Genomic DNA, 12430 nt, shown 5'->3' on the forward strand with positions numbered 1-12430 from the left:
AGCCCAGGGCAGCCGCCCCTGGGAGTGCTGTGTGCCCTGACCGTTGTTCAATTCTGAGTACTCTCTCCCTAGCTACGTGGATGAGTGCTTACTGACTCTGGGCCAGGTTCTGTTCTGAATGTTTCACATAAATTAATTCACTTAATGCTCATAGCCATAACCACCTGTGGTTGTTATCATCTCCATTCTACAGATAAGGAAACTGAGGCACAGAGAGGCTAGGTTACCTTCCTGTGGTCACACAGAAGCCAGTGGTGGAGACCTGGCTTCTGCGTAAGTGTGACCCCAGCTGGAAGCAGACAAGGAAGGGGCTTGACCCTCTACAGGATATTTGTTTTAATTTCCCTTAAGCTGGGCCAGGCTTAGGTGGTCCTGTGGCGAGATCATCTATCTTGCCAAAGGCTTCTGAGCAGGATGGCTTCTGCTTCTCGATGTCCCTGCTCCCTTCTTTTATAGGGACAAAACCTCAGATGCTTACCTGGACACAGGGCTGCCCAGAACAGTCCCTCAGCTTGGGGTGATGTGGGTCCAAGTTCTGGCCAATGGGATGAAAGAGAAACACCAGGTCTGACTTCCAGGCTGTGCCCCTCACAGTGAATCTTCCCTACCTTTCTCTCCCCCTCCCCACTGGCTGGAAGGTGGGCCTGAGAGCACCAGCCCAGGAAGATGTGACAACAAGATGGGCAGAGCCTGGCCCCCAACCCTGGGAGCTGCCAGCTTTCAGGTACCAAGGTGGAAGGGGGTGACATGGAGGGTTGGGCAGGATTCTGTTCAGGGCTTTAAATCTGGTCTCTGTACCTGGTTCACCGTCTGGACTGAGCCTCTTCCTCCCTCCTCCCTGGCATCCTCCTCTGCCGGCCCCGCCCCAGGGTTAAAGCCCTGCCTCCTGCCCCCCTCCCCGCCATTTGTCCTCTGAACCACCACGGTCCCTGCTCCAGGGGACTGTCCAGCCTGTGTGCAGCCTGTGGCCCAAGAGCCCTAGAAGAAGCCTGGGTGTTCCCTCCCTGCCCCTTCCCTGGCCATGCCCGTGGCCCCCAATCTGGGACAGGAACCCAAAAGGGACCTTCGTTCCAATCTGCAGGAGCCCGCACCTCACCCTCCAGGGGTCTGGGGTGGAGAGACTCCTGAGGGTCCAGGCAGCTCCCCCCTGGCCTGAGCGCAGTGCCCACGCCCCCAAGGGCGGCTCTCAGGCCTCCCCGGGGCAGGTTTGTAAGGTTCGCTGCCCACTTCGATGAGGACATGATTCGTGGGGGACACGACAGGCAGACCTGCTGCAAACCACCCAGCGGCCGCGCGTGGGAGGCCGGGCTGCACGGTGGGGGGAGGGGTGACCCCGAGGGCGGACGCGGCTCCACGCAGAGGAGGGTGGGCTCCGCGAAGGCAGCGGGCTCGGCTCCTGTCTGCGCCCCGCTCTCCTGGCCAATCGACCGGGGCCCATCGGCTAATGACCGCCCGGGGCACGGGGCCCCCGAAGCAGCGGGTGGCTGCCCTCGAGTTCTGCATACGGGATGGAGGGTTGCCTGTCATTTTCAGGGCTGATGGGCTCGGGGGTCGGCGCCAGCCCGGGGTTCACAGTTCTCGGAGCCCAGATGATGGCTGGAAGCTGCAGGCAGTGCAGCTCCAGGATTTCTCTAGGGCTGGGGCTGGGGGCGGGCAGTCCCACTGGAGGGGGGCCCGGGGGTCCTGCAGAGGCTGCCCCCATAGCAAGCCCCCTGTTTGACAAGGATTCCAGGCTCATCTGGGTGGCCGAGAAGGGGAGTGGAGATCATGACTGTGCCTAAAACGCCCTCCCACACCTTGGTCCCTCCCTGCTGTAGAGAGTGGCCAGGGGGGAGGACTTGAAAGTCCCTGTAGCCTGGGTGTCTGGGGTCCATTCACCATGAGGTGGCCTCCAAGATGGCAAAGCCCCCAAAGAAAGATCCACTCCCACCCATTTTGCTCACCACACAGGACTCAGTGCAATGCACACAGCAGTCACTCGATAAATGCTTGTGCAGGACAGGACAGTGTTTCCCTGCGGCCCCGTTTATCCCGTCAGATACCATCTGCCCACAGCTCTCGGTGGAGAAACTGGCATCTCCACGCTGTTCTTGGTCTTTCCTCAAATCCTCCCTCCGTGCCCCGCCCCCACCACTGTCGGCTACATGTTACTGTTAAGTCCCCCAGGTTTATAAAATGCACACAACACAGGGTGTCTCTGTGCTCTGAACACGGGCTCCACGAAGGGAAAACCAGAAAGTGCATCGATGGGGCCGGGATCATCTGGGCGTGGGGCCCCCGCTCACCTCCCTCCCTCCACTGCGAGCCTGGAGAGGTTGAGGCCGTGCTGTCGCTCACTTCCCCATCTCCAGGGCCACTGCAGCCCAGCAGCAGCTCAATAAATGCCTGTGGAAGGAGTGGGAGGACACAGGACGGGTTTAGAGAAGTGAGGGAGGTCATGTCAGGGGCACCATGTAAAGGCGCCCACGTTTGACCACTCTGACCTTCAAAGTCCATCTGCTGTAAGTAAAGCCTGGAGCACAGAACTTGGCCCTCGGAGGCCCCAGACACATGAACACCTCTGCTTCTCACTCTCACCTGGGCTGTGAAGTGACCAGGGCCTCAGACTGGCTTGGACATAAACACGCTGCGTCCTGAGAGCTGTTAGGATCCGACCATCTTTCTCCCAACAGGTGGCAAGAACCCCCCATGAGCTGTGAGCAGAAGCGCCTTTGGTGGAAACGTCCTCATGGCTGCACCCTCCTTGTGTCATCTGTGGTCAGGACGACGGCGCCAGTCCTACGGAGCGAGGGTAGGGGGGCAGGAGATGGAGAACAGGAGGAGGAGCGCTGTTTCCATCAGGAGGCGGGTCTGTGAGCCCAGCTTGTCTGATCTGCGTCAGTCCCAGGGCTTTCGCTGGAATACTGGGAAAGAGGCCTTTCTTTTTACTGTCCTTGCTGGACCAGTGGGATGGGACTCTGTTGCGCTGGGGCATCTTTGCCCTGTAACGAGAAACATGTGACCAAGAATGGAGCCGACCCAGGAGGAAGGGGCCTGAAGGATGGGAGAGCCACTTCCCGATGACGTCATTTTGCCCCAGATCCGGCCGCGCCTGCAGCCAGGTAGCGCTGGACCGCGCCGTGCCTGCAGTGAGCGGATTTTTATTTCAGCTCATGTCCGTTTGCACGGTGTTCTGTCCCTTGAGATCCAGTCTTGGCTGACACACCTCAGCCCCCCTTTTAGTCTCAGAGATTTCTAGAGCTTTGGGGTCTTTTGTGGGGAAGCCCAGACTGGCAGAAGGAGTTCCTATGTGTCCTGTATTCTCGGGAAACCTCTGACCTGAGTCCAGACTGAGAAGGCCTCGGAGGCTCTCATCAGCTTGGGGCCTGGGCACCTGAACCGGCCCTGAACCAAAGGCGAATGAGGGGCCTGCCTGGGAGGCTGGCGACCCCCAGGCTGAGGACGGGGGATGAGAGCTGGGAGTCTGGAGGGGCCAGGCAGGCAGACAGAAGGACAAGATCTAGAGAACACGGCCAGGAATGACCCCGAGGATGGAGTCCTGTGCCATCCTCCACGGTAGCCACTGGCCACTTGTAGCTATTTAAGTTCATATGAATAAAACGAAATAAATTTAAAAATTCAGCTCCTAAGTCACACAGGCCACATTTCAAGTGCCCTTAGTCACATGTGATTAATGGTCACCATATTGGACAGCACAGGTATGCAGCATTTTCATCATCACAGAAAGTTCTCATGGACAGCACTGGCCAGACAGAGTAGGTTTTGAGTCCAGCAAGTTATCAGGTTGGAAGGAGGTGCCAGGCAAGAAGGAAATGAGAAATAAACACCAGAGCTTTGACCAAAGGTCCGCTCTCACTCACTCATGTGTTCACTCCTTCTGTCAGTCGTCTGAGTAATCCCACATTCACTGAGCTCCTTCTGGGTACCGACTGCTGCCGTGGGCTCCAGGGAAATAAGAGAGAAGGAGGCAGAGGCAGCCCGACCCCAGAGAGCTAGTGTTATAGTCTGGGAGGCGGACAATAGAGAAGGAGGTAAATACATCAATACCCAAGACAATTGCAGAAAATAACAAATGCCACAAGTAAAGAGAGCAGGTAATATAACAGTCGCGGGGTCTGCAGGGGGAGGGCCAGGCCTTAGTTCAGGGAAACATGTCATCTTTGGGCAACCATAAATTATAGGGCCTGGAATAAGGTGAGGCCGCTCAAAGGGGAGGAGTGTGATGCTCTAGGGACCCCTTGCTCCCAGGCTGGGAGAGGCCTGGTGCCCTGAAGCACCGAGTTCTAGAATTAGAACGTGGACCCCGCCCCAAGGCCTGAAGTGGACAGGGGCCCCTAGAAAGCAGAGAAGCAGCGACTGCAGAAGCGGCCAGGGGCCGTCAGTGGAGGTTATTCCGTGGATAGAAACAGAGGGGCTGTTAGGAGTAAGCCCACCCAGCCTCGGCCGGGACCTGACACTCGCAGTTTGTGAGGGTCGATCCTTGAGGCAAGTCCCAGAGGCGTTTGCATCTCTCCTGTTGGCGCCTCTGCAGGGGACCATGTCTGGGCTCTCAGCTCATTTTGCCCCTTCAAGGAGGCAGCGGCTTCCATTTAACAAAGAGACAACCAAGACCACTGCTCCTCGGAGCTCTGCAGACAGAGCTGCCCCGTCATCCCCGCCTTTTTAATCCCCAGAAATAGAGCCTTTGGTGGTGGCACAGGGGGAGCTGAGAGACCCGGGGAAGGGATGGGGCAGAGCCCTGGATGCTGGGATGCAGGGAAGGGCGCCACGGAGCAGCTGCGACCACAGCCTCTGACCTCCCGGCACAGGGGTCCGAGGTAGGCTTGCTCGCTTACAAACCTCAAAAGTCAAGGTGCCCACAATTCCCTCTTCAAGTAAGAACAGTCCATTTCTGCACACAGAGGGCACGATGATATTATTCAGGTTCTAAAACAGACCCAAGTGTGTTCTCCTGGCAAGAAGTGGGGAGAGCCAACCCCAGTTACGGTTCCCTGACAGCTCCCTGAATTCAGCCAAAGAAGATGACTCCACGTGGCAGAGGGCAAGCCTCGCAGAGGAAAAGACTGAGCAGGTGTAAATGTCCTCCTGGTTTCTGGGCAGATTGGAGGTTTCCCAAGCGGCCAGGGAAGTCCCTGCCCCTAACGGAATCTTTTCCTGCAGGATTCTCTCGGTGACAAGGGACAGAGACCTGACTCGGGTGGCTCAGGCCGAGGGCATCAACAGGCTGGTGCACGGTGCTAGGTCTTCAGGCAGAGCCGGGTCTGCGTGTCACACGCCGCCCCCTGGACTCGGCTGAGTGGCCCCGACCCCCACCACGGCGCCGGCTCCCGCCAGGCTCCGCTGGGGCCCAGGGGCTGCAGGCGCCCCGTGCGGCTCCAACACAGCTCCTGCCCTGCACTCGCTCAGGTTCAAGTCCAGGGACAAGAGCAGGTGCCACGAGAGCCCCAAGTCACTGAGTGGCCAGCTTAGGTCCCATCACTGAGTCCCCCCCGGGCCAGGCCTGGGGTCCTGCATCAGCCCACCCCAAACACGCAGGCTGAGGTGGGAAGGCGAATTCTCAAATGATGATCAGGTTCTGTTCATTCAAGAAGGGGAAGTGGACGCTGGAGGATGCACGGGGGACGTTCTCTCCACGAAGGGAACGTGCAGGTATCACACTTCCAGAGTCTGGAAGGATTCAGATGGCGGGCGCAGAAGAAGTTTCCCTAATTCTGGGTTTATTTTTGAAAGCGTCGGCTGACCTGGCCCGTGAAGGGGGTCGCTGGGTGTCCCGTGATGCTGCATTCTGTCTCCATCCTAGGACAAATGAGTTTGGGGACCCCCACTGCTGTGAACCCAGTTCACAGGTGAGCGGACCTCAGGGCCGCCGTTCTCAAGGGCCAGCTGTGACCGCTTCCAGCCAGGACTGCGCTCGGCTCGACTCCACCAGTTCCAGTGGCTTAACCCAGGGTGACTGGCCTGTTTCCGGTCAGTGAGGCCAGGGGGCGGCGGTCCAGGCCTGGTGCAGGGCTGCACGATACGCCAAGCGCGTCTCCTTCCGCCGTTCTGCCTCCGTCCTCGGCTTGCGCCTTTCCTGCAGGGTCCCTGTGGCTGCGGATGCTGCTGCTCCTCGGCGTCGTGTCTGCCCCCCGCCAGGAGGGAAGCAGGAGCGGCGAGAGGAGGAAGAGGCTGAATCGGGGCAGCCGCGCTTTCCCAGGATCCCCAGCGGCCGCCTGCCTCCACCTTGGGGCGAGAATAGGGTCACACGGGCACAGCGGCCAGGGGGCTGGCCATGGCTGGAGCGCGGGGCCATCAGGGTCCTGTTAGTGAGAAAGAAGGGCCCTGGGTGGACACCTGGCGTCGGCACAGTCCAGTTAACTGGCGAAAAAGGCTTGCACTTGCGTGCAGCTGTTTTCAATCAAAGGTACGTCACTTGCATCTTCGCAAGCACACATTCCTGCTCTAGAGAAATGAAGGCGCCCAAACCACGTGATTCTGCCTGCAGACGTTCCAGCTGGACTCTGAGTCACCCAGTTCACCATCATGTGGTTCAAATTCAACAGAAATTTCCCAGATCTCCGCCCTCCGTGGGGTGTGTTTCTCTGCCCGGCGCAGGTCACCCCAACTCCCGGTCACCCCGGCAGGCGGAGCCTCGCTGTTCCCCCTCTGCAGACAGGCCGCCGAGGCATGAACAACGTCCCCCCGGCCAGAGCCTGGGATTGTCCTCCAGCAGCGCCGGCCTGGATCCATCCCGGAGATAAATCATGTCTCTTTAAAAAGCTGCAGCGGCCCATTATTTCTGCTTGCAAATACCCCTGGATCTTCACTTGAGAGCTGGGTGACAGGCCCCGGCTGTCGTGCTCAGGTCTGCATAAAATCGCCGTCGGGCTTCCCTGGCACAGTGGTTGAGAGTTCGCCTGCAGATTCAGGGTACGCGGGTTCCTGCCTCGGTCCGGGAAGATCCCACATGCCGCGGAGCGCCTGGGCCCGTGAGCCATGGCCGCCGAGCCTGCGCATCTGGAGCCTGTGCAAAAAAAAATCGCCCTCAGCTGGTGGACTTCTGTGATGAGCAAGCTGCTAGCTTCAGATGGAGGGTAAATAAAATCCCTCCCCGGCGGGCGGGGCTTGGTCGAAGGTTCCAGAGTCCTGTCTGCAGAAGGAGCGGGAACGTGTACAGTCACGGCTCAGACCCGGGGGAAATGCCCTGTTCCCACGAGTTCACGTGGGGAGGAGCCGAAATGACAGAACGGAGATCCCTGTTGTGCGTTTTGCAGTGTCGTGCAGTTCTTCCCCAAGTAAACAGCAATCACATAATAAACTGAGTACAATCAATTATTATGGATATTTCAACCAGAATATGATGAACCGCCACGTACCCATCACCCAGATTCCACAATTACCGGGACCCGCCCCACCCCCTCCAGCTCTCCCCTTTCCCACAACGTATTGAAAGCAAATCCCGGACATCATGTGGATGTTTTCTAAGGCTTCCTCATCACCTCTGAAGTTCAAGTCCCTGCAGTTGTCTCACAGACGCCGTTTTCTCATTGCTTTTCCAGAATCAGGATTTAAACAAGGGCTGCCCCGCATGTGGTGAAGTCTGTAAAGTCTCTTGGTCGACGTGACCCGCTTTCTTCAGTTGACTTTTCATGCCCCTCCCTTGCTGATTCCAGGATCAGTGGTCCTGTGGGTGCCCCCCTTTCTGGATTTGTCTGTCTGCTGCCTCACGTGTCACATCCGAATTCCCTCCACCTGGAAGGAGAAGTGGCTGCCACTGGGCGCCCTTGTTGGAGGGGTGGAGTCGCATGAATTAGCTGCCTGTCTTTCCCAGGTGAGACGTGGATTAGGACTCCTTGTCTAGCTTGGCCTCTGTTCCCCTCTTTAACCCACAGTTTATTTCCTGTAGGGCAGTTTCACCCTCTTTATCAATCTTGTTTTTTATTAACATGTTTATTGTGTCTCACTTATTTGAAGGTTCTCTCTCTGAGGCCAAGGACCAGGTCAGGGCTATCTTGCAGGACCTAGAACAGTGCCTGGCATGATATTTGCTCAGAAAATAATTAACAGGGACTTCCCTGGTGGTCCAGTGGTTAAGGCTCTATGCTTCCACTGCAGGGAGCACGGGTTCAACTCCTGGTTGGAGAACTAAGATCCCACATGCCACTTGGCATGGCCAAAAAAAAAAAGAAAGAAAATAATGAACAAATGAATGAAACAGAGGCTGGTCTTAGATGAAGCCTCATGTACTGAGCCCTCAAAGGGCATCTGGGTCCTTGACTGTTTGTATTTCCCTTGTGGTTAAATCCCAAACGGCCCCGAAAGAATCCTTATTTTCTTTCTATCCCTTTCTCTCCACTGCCTACCTGAGGAGATATTCTCAGGGCTAATGAAACCACCGAGGGCTGAGGAGCAAAGCCTTTCCCCGTCAGCAGGGAGCCGAGGCCCGTGTGTCTGTTTCCTGCCTCACCTGTGTATCAGACCAAGGAGAGGCAGCTTTATCTTCTGATTGAACCAGTTTCCTACAGCAGCTGTAACCACCTCAGTGCCTGAGAGAAAAGAAAGCATTTCCTTTTTCCAACCTCAGCAAAGCTGCAGCCTCTCGCCTGGTTCCTGGCTTCTTTGCCCCCAAGTGCTGCACAGTGACCACGCCCCACAGAATCCAATTTGGGGTCTGCTCTCACGGTCCCCAAGATAGTAAACGTCAGTCCATGTGTCCCTGCCTTAGGAGAAATTAGGAGAGAGGCGATCACCAAAACAAACAGATAACAGCAACGGAAACAAGCTCTGGGCTGACACCCTCCTATCTCCTCGGGGATGGAGGGTCCTCAGATGTGTGTCAAGAACTGTGACCCATCACTGGGGAGAGAAGGATCTGGAACCAGCTCTTCCCTCTGCCTGCAACACCCTGTCCCCACAAACCCCAGGCCGCCCCCTCCCTTCCTTCCAGCTTCAGCTCAGATGTCACCTCATCAGCCAGGCCTTTCCTGGCCTCCTGGCCCACCTGGAACCCACCCCTGCGCCCTCTCTCCCATTATTCTGCTTCATCGTCTCCATGGCATCGACCTGCATCGGGTGTGGTGCCTGTTCCCCCTGTGATCTGTCACTGTCCCTCGTCCTGCCACAGTGTCAGCTCCACGGGACCAGGGCCACCTGCTCTGCTCAGGGCTGAGTCCCCAGTGCTCAGAGTAGGCACCAGGTGCATACGTGCTGCGTGTTTGGGTGAATGAATGAATGAGATCGTGTGCTCACAGCAGGGTTATACTGCTCCCAGGAGGGCAAACTTGGTTCTTGGGCCTGATAGGATCTTACTCTCTTATATAAACACACAGATGTACCTACAGTACATAAACCATTGTCTGGTAGTTCTGTAGTATTAAAATTTCATGAGGGGCAATTAGGAGAAAAATGTCTGAAATGGCTCCTTAGGGGGTGATAATGAAGTAGAGTTTGAGGAACACTGAATTAAAGGAAAATCAGTTGAAACTGCAGCCTTTTCCTCCCACATTTTGCCAAGGCCCTGGTAGGAACTCAAGATAAGTGAAAGTATGTAAAACAGTCCCGGGCATTTTCCTGGTGGGGAAAAGAATAGAAGGGCCTCGTTGCTTTGGGGAAACATTTTTTTTTCCTGCCAAGGGACAGACTTACAAAGGATGATATTTACATTTTCCTGAAGCCTCTAATTTTCTCATTTATCATCTGTCAGCGCCCGAGGCCCCTCCACAGCACGTGGAACGCTTGCACGCATCTATTGATCCCTCTACCAAACAACGTCTCGGTCACCGGGAGAAACTCGTTCCTGTTGCTGAGGCTCTAATTTCATCCATGAAAGCCACACTGTGCTGTCCTCGCAGGTGGGATCTGGGGGCGTCTCCTGCCACCCTGAGCTCTGCGTCCCCCGAGCTCAGGCTCCTGTAAGACAAGGGAACCGTGGAAACCTTCCCGCAGCCCGTTCCTGAGAACGTGAGCAGAGCGGCTTGCATGAGGGTGGACGTGGACCAGGGCTTCGGGAGTGAGGCCGGGGCTTCTGGAACTCCTGACCCCGCTTGCTGGACTCAGCCAATGGGGACCTTTACAGAGGGGCTTTAGCCAGCCAGAGGGAAGGCAGAGCGGGCTGGTGCCTCTGCCCCTAGGAGAGGGTGCCAGGGAGGGCTTCCCCAGGGTCCCTCTGCCCCTAGGAGAGGGCGCCAGGGAGGGCTTCCCCAGGGTCCCTGAGAACCCTCTTCCCTTTCCTCACCATCAGCTCACCCCAAGCCGCTGACAAACACCAGCCTCTTTAGAGAAATTCAGTTCGACCCTCAGGGCAGTGGTTCCCGGGTTCCAGCTGCCCCTGTGGCACTGTCCCCACTTTACAGGTGAAGGACATGAGTGAGGGAACCACCTGAGGTCACGTGGAGCCGGATGTGCCGCACCTTGGAAACCAAAGGCCAGTGTGCATCTGAGTCAGGCAGGCGCTAGGGGACAATGAAGCTTTTGTGCGATGCAACTGGGGGAGGGGCCAGGGCGGGGGTGGGGTGGGACAGGGCTTCCCTGCAGGGTCTGCAGCACAGGCCTTAGTGAGCAGGTTCAGAAAGGGACACCGGAATGTTGGGCCACAGCACAGCAAAGTGGGTGCTGCAATAAGCACCTACCTAATGCGGCAGGTGCTCAGAGACACTGCTCTAAGCCAGCCCAGCACCTGGTGGCTCGTGCTGTGCCCCCCACGGTGTCTGGAGCTGGGACAGCGCCTGCGGAGGCCTCAGTGCTTCCCGGGCTGATGTAGGTTGACTCGTGCTGTCCTGAGAGGACGTCTGTGCTCTGACCCCTCACCCGGCTGCTCTGCTGCTCCCAGGTCCCTCACGTCACCTTTCCCAAGTGAATGTGGATTCCAGGGACAGGCCACCTACGGAGCCACCAAACAGAAGTCAGTTCCTGTCGGGCACGGTGCTTCCCAAGCTTGTGTCACTCAAGGGCACCTTCACAGTCATTGCTCATTGTGGCATCCACGCTGTTATCTTATTTAATATTCACCTTTAAGCCAGACCAACTCCTAGTTTTCTTAAATAAATCCATTCTTATGGTGCGACCTACTTCAACCTCTTGACCAATTTTAATGGAATTACAGGTTTGATGAACAAGCTGGAATATTTTCTGCCCCTTCTGTGATCTCCTAAGATCATCTCCTCTACCACCAGGGGCGTGAAAACCAGCCTTTTAGGAGAGCGCCCTTTCTGACACTGCTATGGGGGTGGGGATCTGCAGTCCTGTGAATCGTGGCTACAGGACCTCACTCAGCATGGGGAGCAGAGGCTGCCCACGATTCCACCGGCACCAATGGAACCCACACACATTTCCTGACGCCTGCTCTGTGCCTCGTGCGCATGGCGTCGACATTACCTGACATAGAGACAAGGCGAGTCATGCTCAGTATCCCGGGCTACTTCACAGCAAGACGCAGACCCCAGGGCTGAAGGAGAGGTCGACATAATTCGGTCCGACCTCTGTTTTAGAGACTGCTCACCTGGAGTCAAAAGCTGGGAAGGGACGGGTTTGAGGTTACACAGCTGTAAGTGATGGAACCAAAAGCCACTTCAATCCTCGGACTCGTTTCAGAGACCCCACCACACCCTCACTGGTCCTGTTCCCCTGCCTGTGAGCCCCCTTTTTAAGTAAATGGATACATGATCACCAAATCAAACACTGTTGAATCTGTCTGTTCCCCGCCCGTCTCTTTCCAGAGACGTCTACAGTATTCCTTTAGCCGTATCTGCAAGTTTCTTCCAGGTCTTGTAAGAGTGAGCTATTGGTGGAGCTTTCAAGCTGTGCTGGTGTCTTTCAAATGTCTGCACCCTTGATGAGGGGTCAGAGTCCCTCCTCCACCCGCACCCCACCTCCCACCACCCTCCACAGGCTAATCATGATTTTAATTACGTCATAAGCAGCATTTATGTCACGTGACCAGGTAGATGTTATTCACTGCAGAGCCCTTTTTTTTTTAAAGATTTTTTTGATGTGGACCATATTTTTTTAAATTTTTGAATTTTATTTTATTTATTTTTTTATACAGCAGGTTCTTATTAGTTATCCATTTTATACATATTAGTGTATACATGTCAATCCCAACCTCCCAGTTCATCCCACAACCAGCCCCCCCACCCCCACCCCGCCGCTTTCCCCCCTTGGTGTCCATACGTTTGTTCTCTACATCTGTGTCTCTATTTCTGCCCTGAAAACCGGTTCATCTGTAGATGTGGACCATTTTTAAAGTCTTTATTGAATTTGTTACAATATTGCTTCTGTTTTATGTTTTGGGTTATTGTTTTTTTGGCTGCGAGGCTTGTGGGATCTTAGCTCACTGACCAGGGATTGAAACTGCATCCCCTGCGTTGGAAGGTGAAGTCTTAACCACTGGACTGCCAGGGAAGTCCCATGCAGAGCCCATTTTCTTTTTTATGCATCTTTTGTTCTCCCAGAG

The 12430-nt window shown here is 55.9% G+C and overlaps 1 long non-coding RNA gene across 1 annotated transcript; it reads right to left on the minus strand.

Moving 5' to 3' along the window:
• Positions 1-903: 903 nt before the first annotated feature.
• LOC117202500 (uncharacterized) lies at positions 904-6883 on the minus strand. The gene is made up of 3 exons (XR_007472052.1): positions 3861-6883; positions 2578-2981; positions 904-2385 (listed from the first exon to the last, which is right to left on the minus strand). It is a non-coding gene; the product is annotated as an uncharacterized LOC117202500 (long non-coding RNA).
• Between the last annotated feature and the right edge of the window lie 5547 nt (positions 6884-12430).

This window comes from Orcinus orca, chromosome 16, assembly GCF_937001465.1.
Source record: "Orcinus orca chromosome 16, mOrcOrc1.1, whole genome shotgun sequence".
NCBI lineage: Eukaryota > Metazoa > Chordata > Mammalia > Artiodactyla > Delphinidae > Orcinus > Orcinus orca.